The following is a 16,930-nucleotide window of genomic DNA, read 5'->3' on the forward strand; positions in this document are numbered from 1 at the left end:
AGTCATTATTTCAACATTCTTATTAGGAGAGTACAGGACTTTGGCCCCACAGCCCAGAGGGGCAAATGGGGGAAACCGTGTGAAGACGTGATTTGAGCTCCCTGATGGTGGACCGGCTGGCGGGATAACTGTAGAAAAGGTTGCCCACACTACAATTTACACGCCTCACCCTTGCAAATTCCCAAGACTTCGGGAACCAGAACCCTAGCGGAGGAGAGGGGTGCCCCACAAAGCGGAGATGGACCCAGCGAGGGAGGCGAGTTGCAGTCGTGGGGTCCGCTCCGAGAGGGGGAGTCGGCAAGGAAGGGGCGGGGGCGGTAGCGGGCAGCCGGAGGAGGAAAGGAGGGGCGAGGCAAGGCGCCGTCGCCGGCCCCCTCCCCTCCAGTGCGCTCTCCTCCCTTCCCCTCCCCGGCCTGGCACCCGAGCGCAACCCGCCGAGGCCAGGCTGCTTCAGGGGGAGGCGCCAACTCGTCGCTGCGCCGGGCCCCCGACCGAGCAGTAACGGCGACCCAGAAAGCGGAGCGGATGCGGCTCGGGCCTACGCTGAGGTAAGGGGACAGGATGGTGTAGGAAGTCAAGAGGGGACGTCAGGCTTGCAGCAGGCAGCCCTCAGATCCCCCGGCGGCGGGCCACTTCTCCCCGCCCCCGCTGTCCAAGTTCCCGAACGCGGCGACGGTTGGAGAGCAGCCCCCGGAGTTACACCCCCGCCCGGGCTTAGGACCTAGGCGTTGCCGCGCGTGCGCACACCCCCTGGCGGGGGCTGGGCGCGGAACTCTGGGATTGTCTCCCCACCCAGGCCGCGGGGCCCGGGCGGCGCTGCGCATGTGCGAGCCTGCGGGCGGATGTGGTGCGCGTTGCGAGGGTCGCGTGTGGCAACGCCTGCCCGGAGGCTTCCCCGCCTCCGGCGGGTGAGGCGGAGCGTCGCCCCGGGCTGTGGCTGCGGCGCCTGCCTCAAGAGTTTCGCCTCCCCACTCCCCTCTTCGCCCCGCGTAGGCTGCTGTGGTTTTCGTTTCCGTCGCCTCGACCCGCGGCTGGCGTTCTGAAAACCCATTCACCTAGCTCCCGGCCCCGAACCAGCTCGCTAACTCAGTGTTGTGCCTCCGACATTTGGTCCTGTTGTCGAGGGGACAGCGCAGAAAGTGTGGCTAAGCTAGGCGAAGCTGCTGTGGAGGCATAGGAGGAATCACCGAAAACCTTTATTTTAAGCCGGAAGGTATTGCTCCGCTCAGCCCCGGAAACAGGTTTTCAGCCGCTGAAAACTTTCCAAGCGCCCCGCCTTGGCCGAGGAGGAACTTCCTGTCTGAGTTGGAAGGCGAGTCCAGAGCGAACTTTTTGTTTTTGTTCTTTGGGAAGTTACATAAAATGTCAGAACAACTCGAGTCCAGGATTGTCACAAAATGCATGTCACAGCGCTGCCTCGTACCGCGCTTGGCGACTTAGTCTTTCTTAGAGGTGAATGAAACTGCTTAGGCTTGACGCTCTTTCCCCCCAGACTCGAATGACAGGCACTGTTTAATGTTTACTGAGCCTCCTGGCTTTGCACACTTCTAGTACCAAGTTCCTGCTTGGCTTTACACCTTCCTGCGCAGTGGTACTGAGTTAAGTCAGTTTCGTGACTCCTGAGGCTACTTGGAACGGTTTTTGACGATGTCATTACTGTGCCTTGTAATCTTATATGGTGTGCTGATACGGACATTTGGGGGCTAGTAAGTAGAAGCACTTACTATCAGGGAATCTGAGTACTCTAGGTGAAAGGCAATCTATTTCCCAGGGCATTGGGCAGTTTGTACATGTTATTAAGTAGTAAGTAAAGGCAATTGAAATGATACATTCTTGCACACCCCACTTCCACCATGCAGGCCTCTTTGGGCCCAAGTAGGCCTCCAGCCTAGAGCCTTTGCTAATTAGCCTAGGCATTTGCTAATTCCCCCATCCTCAAAGCCCACTTTCCTCGTCCACCCAATGCGTATGGCACCAACCTTCATTCAAGTCTCAATTGCCTTCACTTTAGAGAGGTGGCTTCCTCATTTAAAATAGCCACTGCTGGCTGTCTCTCCACCCTCTTACCCTGTTGTTCTCTTTGGCTCTGTAGCACTTACCACTGTCTGATATTATGTATTTGCATGTGTATGCTCTGTCTCCCTTATATTCAGAGCGTATTTTGCACTGAATTCTCAATGTGAATTTACTCATTCATTCGACAAATATTGAGTGACTACCTTGCATCAGGTCCTGTCCAGGTGTTTGGGATATGTACGTGAACAAAATAGACAAAGATCTCTTCCCTCTGGAGCTTATATTCTAGAGAAGAATGATTGACAATAAACATATTTGATTATCATGTTAGAAAATTGTGCTATGAAAAATGAAAAAGGAGAGCAGGGAAAGAGGCCTGAGAGTATAGGTGTGGGTTGCAATTTTATAGAGGATGGTTATGGTGGATGCTTTTCTTTATTTGAAACTGGGTTGAAGATTCACCAGTATGATGTCATGCTTTAAGGTATTAAATTATTGCTCTTAGAGATTTCTGAATGAACCAGGCAAGACTTAGACAAAGAGGCTGATAGATAGTAAGGTGTGTTTTCCTTTGGGTCCTTTACTTCAGAAGAGTACAAACACTGTGTTTAAATATCAAAAACTATTAATCTGGAGCTATACATTTAGGGTACTTATGGGGTTTGTCTGTCTTTAGGAGTTTGTCATGTTTAATTTTGGTTTTATCACTTGGTTAAAGTGAAATTACAATGCCCCTAAGATACCACTACTTTTGAAGTTTACTGGAGTTGTATTGGTATAAATCAAAATAGACCAGACGAGAGATTTGAGACCAGGAGTGGAATTATCAGGGTTGCAGAATGACATCAAAGATTCCCATTTGGGGCTGCATGGGGATATTTACTTCAAAGGAGCAGATAGCTTGCCTTTCTGAAAGGGATATTTATAGTGTCCTTCAGTGGAAGGCAGATATCCTTCTCACTTTCATTATCCAGAAGGAATATGTGCCTAGTTCACATGGTGATCCCATCTTAACAATATGAGAGGAAACGTAAGGGATAGTAGGGTTTTTTTCCAGCATTTATCTGACAATGAAGCATGTGTCTTATGTGTCTTCAGCCTTACTAATCTAACCTGAGCTATTATCTATTATGTATATCTCTCCATGGAAGACGTTTTGAGCTAACAAGTACCAGTGGATAACAGATAGTAAGTAAATCATAAATAGTGATCACATTATATGTTCTGTATTGTAATGAATGTATATGATACTGAACAAAATGAATCCCAAATGGAAATGAGCCAAGGCTAAGAGAGCCTACCATGCTGAAGGAATGTTTATGTTGTGGGATAAGGATCTTTCACAATTAGGATTCTATTTCGTAGGCATGTTAGGATTTTTTTTTTAACTGTACTATATCTATAAGGACCTAAATTTCAAGTGGATTTACAAATGTCTCAAGTATCAACTTATTTTAGCTAGTATAACAACAGAAAAACATCAATATATCTTGATAATTTTTCATATTTGGAAGGGGCACTTTTGCTATGTGTAGTTGAAAAGGCTGACTTTGACGAGGTTGGTAATCTCTTCAAACTAAATACAAATTTGCTTGGGACTGAAGATCTGCCTCATCTCTCTTAATGAAATTTGAAACCCTTCCTTTATATAAACCTAATTAAAGTGGCAATGATGTTTGTGTGTTCTAAAAGTCAGTTTGATGCTTATCGTAAACATGGCAATACCATTTCCTTTGAGGTGGTACCTTACTTTTAGTTGTGATTTTAGTTTTTCAGTTTTGTCCATCCTATTTTTAATTGCCTCACGTTAGTTAGCAGCTGTGTAGGTGTTTTACTATTGTCACAGGCTTAGGACCTCTCATTCAAGTGGACGTAAATTATAGCTATCATCCTTTACAAATGATCATTGGGATCATCATTTCTTATATTTTTATCATTCATAACTCACAGATGACATCCATTTAATGATTCAGCTAGCATATAGTTGGGAATCATCAGTACCCCATTGACATTTACTTTGCCTGGAGCTCATTAACACACTGTAAACTGTGTGTTGGCATCCTAAAAGACATTAGTTTTCTTTAATGTCCTACTTCTTTGATTATAAAAGCATCATCAACTGTGTTGCCCAGATGGGGGAATTTGTTAAAGGAACTGAGTTCTATATTGCAAGGACACTTTTTTATATATTATATTTTTAAAGCACAGCTTTGAAGTTGACCTCATATTATTAAATTGGATTAAAAAGATATATAACACGGGCTTTATTTGCAGAAATTACTGTGTTTTTCTTTTTTTCTTCAGGGATTACTTCTAAAGAATGGTTATCAGCTTTTAGAAGCTCCTGATCAATTGCAAAATATCCGTTTCCATGGAAAATGCTTTGCTCTCATAGATACAATGTGTCTTGGTTATTAGCTCTTAAGGCCCACAAGTACCATTGTGTTGGGGTAATGTTGACACAAGCACCTGGGAGGTGGTTATCCTTTTGCTCCATATTATTTTGTTTTTTCTTTTATGTATTTACTTTGGCTTAGTGCCTTCTGCAGGTACCAAATCAACATTTGTTGAATAAATTAGGCAAACGAACGTATGTCCTATAATCAGCTTAACTCTTTATTTGGGTCAGAGGTATTACCAAGTAATATGACACATTGTCCTACTAGTAAACACACTGATTAACATTGATTGCCAACAATAATATGTAAAGGCTACCTATTATATGCTTTGTGCAGGGAACTGAATTATTTGATCTGCTCTTTGAGAGGATTAGGAGTTGATATGTTTATCATGTTCAGTTATCAAAAGACTGTCTTCTTATCCACCAGTCTTCAACTGTGTAGTTATTCAGAGTGTAGGGAAAGCTCTCAAAATACAGTCTATAAGAATAAGAACTTATCTGTTCCAAACAAGGATAATTTGGAAATAAACTGTTGAACTATACAAGTTTAAGAAAACAGATATAATAGGAAATGTTAGGGGGGTGGTCCAAGATGGTGGGTATACTCAGCTCCTCCCGTGGACATACCAAATCTACAGCTACGTATGGAAAAATTCCCTCTGAAAAAGACCTGAGAACTAGCTGAATAGCTTCTTCACATCAAAGCAATAAAAGGGTCACGTGTGAGACAGTCTCACCAAAAACCCCACTGCCAGAGTGGTGACCCACAGTTGGGAGGAATCTCACAAATCTGGAGCTTCTCCTTGATGAATGAGGGGTTTATGCCCCACATCAGGCACCGCAATCCCTGGGACCTGCAGTGAAGAGATGAGCCCTCCAAACATCTAGCTTTGAAAACCAGATGGAAAATGGATCTCACAACCAGGAGACCCAAAAGGCTATATAGTAGAACTGAGATATTTCTTGGAAAGGGCTTGCATGCAGACTCAGTCAGGAACCAGCACAAAAGCAGCAGTTTGAAAAGCGCCTAGACTATATGTGAAAGTTTATTTTCTAATCTTAAAGCATCTGCTGGAGGGGCAGGGACCAGTTGGGACTCTGTCTGGGGACAGATGTGCTGGTGTGTACTATTTTGCACTCTTGCTCTACCTAGATACCATGGGCAGGCATGGTTGTTTTTCCTGGGTTCCATGGGCCTGTAAGAAATGGAGAGACAGTTCTCGATAGGCTGTCACCCCCAGGACACTGCACAGACAGCAGACTGAAACACACCCCCAGTCTGTTTGTGAAAAAGGCCTATTTACTTGTTCTGACACTTCAGCCTGAGGGGCAGACTTCAGGTCTGCCACATATGTAGAGGCTTACAAATGTGCTCTCAGGGAATATAGGCAAGGGGATGCCATCTTTGTGCTTTCCCTTAGCCTCATTACTGTTTGCCAGGGCCTCCCAGAAAGGAGCTTATGCAATGGTCTGAAGCTCCAATTTTTGCAACTGTCACTCAGGGGACAGATCGCTTACATTAAGAGAGTCTATACTTGTTTCATAGGACTGTATGTATTTGCATACTCTAAAAGCTGCTGCCTGAGGGTCTGGCTTCCAATCAGCCTAAAACTAGGTGCTGACTGAGATTCCCCCCTTTGGAACACGGACAGTTCTTGGCATACCTTCAAAAACTGGGACCTATCAAGAATAAATCAGACTCCTTAGACAGTCATAATGGTTCAAGAGACAACCAAGAGCTAGGAAAAAGCCACTTTAAGACTGGGAAAGGTAGTTGTTTCTCTCATTAGATATAAACTAACACAGAGGGTAAAGCAAAATGAGGAAAAAGGAATATGTTACAAATGAAGGAACAAGGTAAAACCTCAGGGGGACAAAAAAAAAGACACCCTCAAAAACCTTAAAGTGGATGTAAGTAATTTACCTGGTAAAGAATTCAAATTAATGGTCAAAAAGATGTTCACCTAAATTGGGAGAAGAATGAATGAACACAGTGAGAACTTCAACAAAGAGAAAATACAAGAAAGTACCAACTGAAGTCACAGAGCTGAAGAATACAATAACTGAACTGAAAAATACGCTAGAGGGGGTTCAACAGCAGCCTATATGAAGCAGAAGAAACTGTTGGTAATCAAGAAGACAGGGGAGTGGAACTTACTTAAACAGAACAGCAAAAAGGAAAAAAAAATTAAAAATGAGATAGCTTAAAGAAGCTATGGGACAACATAGAGTAGCATTAGCATTATAGGGGGTCGCAGAAGGAGAAAAGAGAGACAAAGGATCAGAAAATCATGTGGAGATTAAACAGCATTCTGCTGACCAATGGGTCAATCAAAAGACTCAAAGGAGACAAAACAAAACAAAACAAAACCTTGAGAAATGAAAATGGAAATATAACTTACAAGATCTATGTGATTCATCAAAAGTAGTTATAAGAGGGAAGTTCATAGGGATTCAGACCTACCTGAATAAACATGAAAAATCTCAAACAACTTAACTTTACACTTAAGCTAGAAAAGAACAGATGAAGCCAAACATAGTAGAAGGAAGGAAATAACAAAGATCAGAGTGCAAATAAAACAGAAACAAAAAATAATAGAAAAGATCAATGGAACTAAAACCTGTTTCTTTGAAAAGACAAACAAAAGGTTGCCAAACCTTTGGCTAGACTCACCAAGAAAAAAAAAAAAAAGAGATGGTTCAAATAAAATCAGAAATGAAAGAGCAGATACAACTGATACCACAAATGCAGTAGACCATAAGACACTGCTATGAAGAATTATAGCTCAACAAATTGGACAATGAGAAGAAATGGATACATTCCTAGAAACTTTCCATGACTGAATCATGAAGAAATAGAAAATCTTAATAGACTGATTATGGTGTATTACAGTAAGGCAATTGTATCAGTCATTGAAAACTTCCCAACAAATAAAAGTTCATGACTTTGCTGGTAAATTCTACCAAACATTTAAAGAAGATTTATTATCTGTCCTTCTTAACCTCTTCCAAAATATTAAGGAGAAGGGAATGCTTCCAAACTTATTTTACAAGGCCAGCATTACCTTGATACCCAAACCAGACAAGGATATCACAAAACAAAACAGAACAACAACAAAAAAGGATTTTACAGTTTACTATCCCTGATGAACATAGATGCAAAAATTCTCATCAAAATATTTGCAAATACTGCACACAGATTATTAGCAAATATAACATGAATTCACTAATACATTAAAAAGATCATATCATGATCAACTGGGATTTATTCCAGGGATCAAGGATGGCAACATTCACACATTAATCAACATGATACACCACATTAACAAAATAAAGGATAAAAAATATATAATCATCTCAATAGATGCAGAAAAGCATTGGACAAAGTTCAACATCTGTTTAAGAAAAAAACTGTCAGGGCGCCTGGGTCACTTAGTTGGTTAAGCTTCTCACTTCAGCTCAGGTCATGATCTCCCAGTTTGTGGGTTTGAGCCCTGTGTCAGGCTCTGTGTTGACAGCTCAGAGCCTGGAGCCTGCTTCGGATTCTGTGTCTCCTTCTCTTGCTACCCTTTTCCTGGTCATGCTCTGTGTGTGTGTGTGTGTGTCTCTCTTTCTTTTTTTTTTTTTTTTTAATTTTTTTTTTCAACGTTTATTTATTTTTGGGACAGAGAGAGACAGAGCATGAATGGGGGAGGGGCAGAGAGAGAGGGAGACACAGAATCGGAAGCAGGCTCCAGGCTCTGAGCCATCAGCCCAGAGCCCGACGTGGGGCTCGAACTCACGGACCGCGAGATCGTGACCTGGCTGAAGTCGGACGCTTAACCGACTGCGCCACCCAGGCGCCCCTCTCTCTCTCTTTCAAATATAAATATTAAAAAGAAATGTTAAAAAAAATCTTAAAAAAAAAGAAAAACAAAACTCTTATCAGAGTGGGTAAAGAGGTAACATACCCACTCAACATAATAAAGGCCATATATGACAAGCCCAGAGCTCACATCATACTCAATGATGAAAAGCTGAAAGCTTTTTCTTTAAGATTAGGTACAAGACAAAGATGCCTACTCTTGCCATTTTAATACAACATAGTGTTAGAAGTCCTAGAGCAATTAGGCAATAAATAAATAAATAGCATGCAAATTGGAAAGAAAGAAACCTTTCACTATTTGTGACATGATTTCATATATAGAAAACCATAAAGATACCACCAAAAAGCTGTTAGATTCTTTAATTCAGTAAAAAATAAATAAATGAATTCAGTAAAGTTGCAGGATATAAAATCAACATACAAAAATCTGTTGCATTAAAAAACATATATTTTATTTTTGGGAGAGTGCAAGTGGGGGAGGGGCAGAGAGGGAGACAGAGGATCCGAAGTGGACTCTGCACTGACAGGCTGACAGTAGTGAGCCCGATGTGGGGTTCGAACTCATAAACCACGAGATCATGACCTGAGCCAAAGTCGGATGCTCAACCCACTGAGCCACCCAGGTGCCCCATCTGTTGCATTTCTATACACTAACAAACTGTGAGAACGAGAAATTTTAAAAATCCCATTTACAATTACATCAAAAATAATAAAATACCTAAGAATAAATTTAAGCAAGGAGGTGAAAGACTTGCACGCTGAAAATTATAAGACATTGATGGAAGAAATTGATGAAGACACAAATAATTGGAAAGATATCCCATGCTTATGGATTGGAAGAATTAATATTGTTAAAATGTCCCTATTACTCAAAGCAATATATAGATTCAATGCAATTCCTATCAGTCCCAAGGGCATTTTTCACAGAAGTATAACAAATAATCCTAAAATTTGTATGAGACCCTGTGTAGCCAAAGCAATCTTGAAAAAGAAGGGCAAGGCTGGAGGTATGTTTCCTGATTTCAACCAAATTATGAAGCCATAGTAATCAAAACAGGATGATACTGGCATAAAATCAGACTCCTAGACCAATGAAACAGAATAGAGAGCCCAGAAATAAACCTATGCATATGTTCAATTAATTTCTGCCCCACAATGCAAGAATATACAATGGGGATAAGGACAGCCTCTTTAATAAGTGGTGTTGGGAAAACTGGATAATTACATGCAAAAGAATGAAACTAGATTACTTAAACTATACACAAAAATTAGCTCAAAATGAACTAAAGACTAGAATGTAAGACTTGAAACCATACAACTAGGGGAAAACATAGGCAGTAAGCCTCTTGGTATTGGTCTTGGCAGTGTTTTTTGGATCTGACACCAAAAGCAAAAATAAACAAGTGGAACTACATCAAACTAAAAAGCTTCTGCACAGCAAAGGAAACCATCAACAAAATGAAAAGGCAACCTACAAAATGGGAAAAAAATATTTGCAAATCATATATTTGATAAGGATTTAATATTCAAATATGAAGAACTCGTGTAACTCAATAGCAAATAAACAATTAAAAATGAGCACAGGATCTGAATAGACATTTTTCCAAAGGAGACATATGGATGGCCAACAGGCACAGGAAAAGATGCTCAACATCACTAATCATCAGAGAAATGCAAGTCAAAACCACAGTGATATGTCACCTCGCACCTGTTAGAATGGCTGTTATCAGTATGCCAGGAAATAACAAGTGTTGGCAAGGTTGTGAAGAAAAGGGAACCCTTGTGCCTTGTTGGTGGGAATGTCAGTTGTGCAGCCACTATGGAAAACAGGTTCCTCAAAAAAGTCGCATATGATCCAGCAATTCCATTTCTGGGTTTTTACTGAAAGAAAATGAAAACACTAAATTGAAAAGATATATTCACCCCTGTGTTCATTGCAGCATTATTTACAAGAGCCAACATATAAAAACAACCTAAGTGCCCACAGATAGATAAATGGATAAAGAACGTGTGGTATATATACACAACAGAATACTACTTAGCCATAGAAAAGAATGAGATCTTGCCATTTGAAACAACATGGATGGACCTAGAGGCCACTATGCTAAGTGAAATAAATCAGAGAAAGGCAAATACTGTACGATCTCACTTATATGTGGAATCTAAGTAATACAACAAACAAAAGTTATAGAGATGGAGAAAACGGTGGTGGTTGCCAGGAGTGAGGGGGTTGGGGGAGTGATGAAATGAATGAAGGGGGTTCCGAGGTACAGACTTCAGGGTATGAAATGAATATGACATGGAGTGTGATGTGCAGCATGGTGACTATAGTCAATAATATTGTAGGTGCATATTTTGAGTGTTGCCAGAAGAGTAGATCTTGAAAGTTCTCATTATAAGAAACAATTTTTTTTCTTGTAACTTATGGTGGTGAATAGATTTATTGTGGTGACCATTTCACAGTGTATACAGATGTTGAATCATTATGTTATACACCTGAAAGTAATGTTGCATGTCAATTACACCTCAATAAAAAAGAGAAAATAATAGAAATATCAGCACAGAACTAGTGCAACTCAAAACAAGATCAGATCTTGTCACTTTTCTGCTCAAACCTACTAACCTCAGAGCTTTAGCAGTGGATAGATTTTGTGTGTGGATCACTTTTGCTCTAGATGTACTCAGAGCTCACTTCTTCCTTTCTTCAAGTCTTTCCTTAGATATTATATAGTCAGGGAAGCTCTCTGACCACCCTGTTCAAAATTGAAAACCTTATAATCAACCTCAAGACTCCTGATCCCTCCTATCTTGCTCCATTTTCATTTTTATGGCACCATCACTTTTCAATATACAGTATAATGTACCTATTATGATTGTTAGCTTCCCACATTGGAATGAAACTTGCACAGAGCAAAAAAAAAAAAAAAAAAAAAAACGAAATGTTATACAAAAAAATTACCTTTGTTGATGTATATTTGCTTTTGAAAATTACTGTTGCAAAAACTTGAAACATTGGCCCTGTGAGTGTCCAATTTAGATCCTCTAAAGGCAGAGATCAGTGGTAGGAGTTTCTTCTTTGAAAAGGCATTCTCTCATTTTCTTTTTATATTGCGAAGCAAATGTGAGTATGGTATGATTCTGTAATAACATAGTTCTTATTACATTCCAAAAAAAGGAAATTCATAAGAAACTGTTTTGCGAAGCATAGGCACTTATTAATATGAATAATTAACAACATACATGAGTCAAGTTGTAAGTGTGAAAACACATGTAAGGAAAAAAACAGTAAATAACATGTAGTAAGAATTGTATGGAATAATCTTTTTTTTTTTTTTTTACATTCATTTATTTTTGAGAAACAGAGTGAGACAAAGTGTGAGCAGGGGAGGGGCAGAGAGAGAGAGGGAAACACAGAATCTGAAGCAGGCTCCAGGCTCTGAGCAAGCGGTCAGCACAGAGCCTGATGCGGGGCTCGAACCCACAAACTGTGAGATCATGGCCTGAGCCGAAGTCGGACGCTCAACTGACTGAGCCACCCAGGCACCCCATGTATGGAATGATCTTAATCTGTGACACTCTATCACTGTGAAGAGATCTTCCTAATACAGATGCCAACCTCTTCTCTATAAGAGAAGAAGAGGTCTATAAGAGGTCTATAAGAAACATTGCCCTCCTGTGCAGAAAAGGGGGAAATTTGTAAACAGTTTTATTGTATTGCATTGTATTGTATTTATTTTATTTTACTTCATTTCATTTTATTTTATTATTTTATTTTAATTTAATTTTGTTTTTTAAGTTTATTTTGAAAGAGAGCACACGCATGTGCATGATTGGGGGAGGAGCAGAGAGAGAGAGGGAGAGGGAATCCCAAGCAGGCTCCATGCTGTCAATGAGGAGCCTGATTCAGGGTTCAATCCCACAAACTGTGAGATCATGTCCTAAGCTGAAACCAAGAGTCAGACGCTTAACTGACTGCACCACCCAGGTACCTCAACAGTTTTATTTAAAAAAAATTTTTTTTTTCAAGTTTTTATCTAAATTGCAGTTAGCTAATATACAGTGTAATACTACTTTCAGGTGTAGAATTTAGTCATTCATCACTTACATACAACACCCAGTGCTTATCACTAGTGCCCTTCTTAAATTTTTTTTTTTTCAACGTTTATTTATTTTTGGGACAGAGAGAGACAGAGCATGAACGGGGGAGGGGCAGAGAGAGAGGGAGACACAGAATCGGAAACAGGCTCCAGGCTCCGAGCCATCAGCCCCGAGCCCGACGCGGGGCTCGAACTCCCGGACCGCGAGATCGTGACCTGGCTGAAGTCGGACGCCCAACCGACTGCGCCACCCAGGCGCCCCACTAGTGCCCTTCTTAATATCCATTACCTATTCAACTGCCATCCTCTCTTCCAGCAACCCTCAGTTTGTTCTCTTTAGTTAAGAGTCTGTTTTCAGGTTTGCCTCCCCCCCCCCCCCCGCCAGCCCACATTCATCTGTTTTGTTTCTTAAATTCCACATGAGTGAAATCATATGGTATTTTTCTCTGACCAACTTATTTTGCTTAGTTTAATACTCTCTAGCTCTACCTTGTCATTGTAAATGGCAAGATTTCATTCTTTTTGATGGTTGAGTAATATTCCATATATATATGTGTGTGTGTGTGTGTATATATATATGTATATGTATATACACACATACATACACACATACATGCATACACACACCACGTCTTCTTTATCCATTCATCAGACAGTGGACATTTGGGCTCTTTCCATAATTTTGCTATTGTTGATAATGCTGCTGTAAACATTGGTGTGCTTATATCCCCTCAAATCAGTATTTTTTGTATTCTTGGGGTAAATACATAATAGTGTAATTGCTGGATCATTGTAAGCAGTTTTGGACCAGAAGTAGAAAATACATTTTTGCCATTCTAATATGCTAATAGTAAACTTTTTGTCTATTTTGAAATTTCTTCCATGGCATTTAAGATACTATAGTTTGTCCATGTTATTTATTTGTTATCTTCTTTTGGTATTGATAAAATTTTCTTTTTCTGATGGCAAAAGAGATTGTGGTTTATGAGTTGTGATTATCAAGACTTTATTGAATTCTTGTGTTGATGGTAGAGGCAATATTAGAGTGGATGTATTTTGACTCCAAAATGGTGTTTTCTTTAACATTGGGTAACTATTCTCCTATACTCAGATTATTAATATAATTTAACTTTAATATCTTGAAAACTGCCTTCTCAGATGGAGAAGCCAATCATACCAATTCACTGAAAGAATTACATGGAAAATTTTATCTTTCGCATTACCCTTATCAAAACTTTCCTATTAAAAAAAATTCCCGTCAGACTCCACTCATGTATGTGTCAGTATCCATGACACATTAAAATAGTATTGTCTTCTGCATGTTTTAAACTTTATTAAATTTGATGAATTAATTTATCAAATAGTGTACCATCTGTATCATTCTGTGACTGAGTGGTTTTTGGCTAAAATTATTTTGGAGATTTATCTGTGTTGATTCTGTCTAATTTTAATTGCTGTATGGTATCCACATGCCACAGTTGATAAATTCTGTTGAGGAATCCTGTTGATCAATTCTGTTTGCTATTTCTAGTGTTCTTCTATTGCAAACAATTGTGAATATGCTCTAGAGTTTATCTAGGCCAGCACTGTCCAAGCTGTAAGGTGTGACTTCTTAGTGATCATGAAATTATTTTAGTGAGTCGAGACCAGCATTTTCTTTTTTTTTTTAATTTTATTTTTTTAATTTGCATCCAAATTAGTTAGCATATAGTACAACAATAATTTCAGGAGTAGATTCCCTAATGGCCCCTGCCCATTTAGCCCATCCCCCCCCCCACAACCCCTCCAGTAACCCTCTGTTTGTGCTCCATATTTGAGTCTCTTATGTTTTGTCTCCCTCCCTGTTTTTATGTTATTTTTGCTTTCCTTCCCTTACGTTCATCTGTTCTGTGTCCTAAAGTCCTCATATGAGTGAAGTCATATTTGCCTGTCTCTGACTAATTTCGCTTAGCATAATACCCTCCCGTTCCATCCACGTAGTTGCAAATGGCAAGATTTCATTCTTTTTGATTGCTGAGTAATAATCTATTGAATATATGTACCACATCTTCTTTATCCATTCATCCCTCGACGGACATTTGGGCTCTTTCCATAGTTTAGCTGTTGTTGATAGTGCTGCTATAAAAATTGGGGTGCATGTGTCCCTTCGAAACAGCATACCTGTATCCCTGATAAATACCTAGTAGTGCAGTTGATGGGTTGTAGGGTAGTTCTATTTGTAATTTTTTGAGGAACCTCCATACTGTTTTCCAGAGTGGCTGCACCAGCTTGCATTCCCACCAACAATGCAAAAGAGATCCTCTTTCTCCCCATCCTTGCCAACATCTGTTGTTGCCTGAGTTGTTACTGTTAGCCATTCTGACAGGTGTAAGGTGGCATCTCATTGTGGTTTTGATTTTTATTTCCCTGTTGATGAGTGATGTTGAGCAATTTTTCATGTGTCGGTTGGCCATCTGGATGTCTTCTTTGGAGAAGTGTCTATTCATGTGTTTTGCCCATTTCTTCACTGGATTATTTGTTTTTTGGGGTGTTGAGTTTGATAAGTTCTTTATAGATTTTGTATCCTAACCCTTTATCTGATATATCATTTGCAAATATCTTCTCCCATTCTGTCGGTTGCCTTTTAGTTTTGCTGATTGTTTCCTTCGCTGTGCAGAAGCTTTTTATTTTGATGAGGTCCCAGTAGTTCATTTTTGTGTTTATTTCCCTTGCCTCTGGAGACGTGTTGAGTAAGAAGTTGCTGTGGCCAAGATCAAAGAGGTTTTGCCTGCTTTCTCCTTGAGGATTTTGATGGCTTCCTGTCTTACATTGAGGTCTTCCATCCATTTTGAGTTTATTTTTGTGTATGGTATAAGAAAGTGGTCCAGGTTCATTTTTCTGCATGTCGCTGTTCATTTTTCCCAGAACCACTTGCTGAAGAGCCTGTCTTTATTCCATTGGATAATCTTTCCTGCTTTGTCAAAGATTAGTTGCCCATACCTTTGTGGGTCCATATCTGGGTTCCCTGTTCCATTGATCTGAGTGTCTGTTCTTGTGTCAGTACCATACTGTCTTGATGATTACAGCTTTGTAGTATAGCTTGAAGTCCAGGATTGTGATGCCTCCTGCTTTGGTTTTCTTTTTCAAGATTGCTTTGGCTATTCAGGGTCTTCTCTGGTTCCATACAAATTTTAGGATTGTTTGTTCTAGCTCTGTGAAGAATGCTGGTGTTATTTTCATAGGGATTGCATTCAATATGTAGATTGCTTTGGGTAGTATCTACATTTTAACAATATTTGTTCTTCCTATCCAGGAGCATGGAATCTTTTTCCATGTTTTTGTGTCTTCTTCAATTTCTTTCATAAGCTTTCTATAGTTTTCAGTGTATAGATTTTTCACCTCTTTGGTTAGATTAATTCCTAGGTATTTTATGGGTTTTGGTGAAATTGTAAATGGGATCGATTTCTTAATTTCTCTTTCTGTCGCTTCATTGTTGATGTATAGGAATGCAACCGATTTCTGTGCATTGATTTTATATCATGCAACTTTGCTCTACTCATAAATCAGTTCTAGCAGTTTTCTGGTGGAATCTTTTGGGTTTTCCATATAGAGTATAATGTCATCTGCAAAGAGTGAAAGTTTGACCTCCTCCTGGCCGATTTGGATGCCTTTTATTTCTTTGTGTTGTCTGATTGTAGAGGCTAAGACTTCCAATACTATGTTGAATAACAGTGGTGGGAGTGGACATCCCTGTCTTGATCCTGACCTTAGGGGGAAAGCTCTCAGTTTTTCCCATTGAGGATGATAGTTAACGTTGGGTCTTTCGTATATGGCTTTTATGATCTCGAGGTATGCTCCTTCTATCCCTACTTTCTGGAGGGTTTTTATCAAGAAAAGATGCTGTATTTTGTCAAATGCTTTCTCTGCATCTATTGAGAGGATCATATGGTTCTTGTCCTTTCTTTTATTGATGTGATGAATCACGTTAATTGTTTTGCGGATATTGAACCAGCCCTGCATCCCAGGTATAAATCCCACTTGGTCGTGGTGAATAATTTTTTTAATGTATTGTTGGATCTGGTTGGCTAATATCTTGTTGAGGATTTTTGCATCCATGTTCATCAGGGAAATCGGTCTGTAGTTCTCCTTTTTAGTGGGGTCTCTGTCTGGTTTTGGAATCAAGGTCATGCTGGTTTCATAGAAAGAGTTTGGAAGTTTTCCTTCCATTTCTATTCTTTGGGACAGCTTCAAGAGAGTAGGTGTTAACTCTTCCTTAAATGTTTGGTAGAATTCCCCTGGAAAGCCATCTGGTCCTGGACTCTTGTTTTTTGGGAGGTTTTTGATTCCAAATTCAATTTCCTTACTGGTTATGGGTCTGTTCAAATTTTCTATTTCTTCCTGTTCCAGTTTTGGTAGTATATATGTTTCTAGGAATTGGTCCATTTCTTCCAGGTTGCCCATTTTATTGGCATATAATTGCTCATAATATTCTTATTATTGTTTTTATTTCTGCTGATTTGGTTGTGATTTCTCCTCTTTCATTCTTGATTTTATGTATTTGGGTCCTTTCCT

The 16,930-nt window shown here is 39.9% G+C and overlaps 1 protein-coding gene across 5 annotated transcripts in view; it reads left to right on the top strand.

Moving 5' to 3' along the window:
• The first annotated feature begins 464 nt into the window (after nucleotides 1-464).
• Nucleotides 465-16,930, top strand: part of RCBTB2 (RCC1 and BTB domain containing protein 2) — a 49,948-nt gene continuing 33,482 nt past the window's right edge. For 3 of the 5 annotated variants that reach the window (XM_047079711.1, XM_047079727.1, XM_047079732.1), the window contains exon 1: nucleotides 465-548. The gene's annotated coding sequence lies outside the window, so the exon portion shown is untranslated. Of the gene's footprint in view, nucleotides 549-895; nucleotides 1,313-1,345; nucleotides 1,453-16,930 lie in introns of those variants that run through there. The other 2 variants (XM_047079738.1, XM_047079719.1) reach the window with 2 other exon arrangements.

This window comes from Lynx rufus, unplaced genomic scaffold (genome assembly GCF_022079265.1).
Source record: "Lynx rufus isolate CCGP_SWC_20201006 ecotype Redwood Valley unplaced genomic scaffold, mLynRuf1.p SCAF_1, whole genome shotgun sequence".
Lineage (NCBI taxonomy): Eukaryota > Metazoa > Chordata > Mammalia > Carnivora > Felidae > Lynx > Lynx rufus.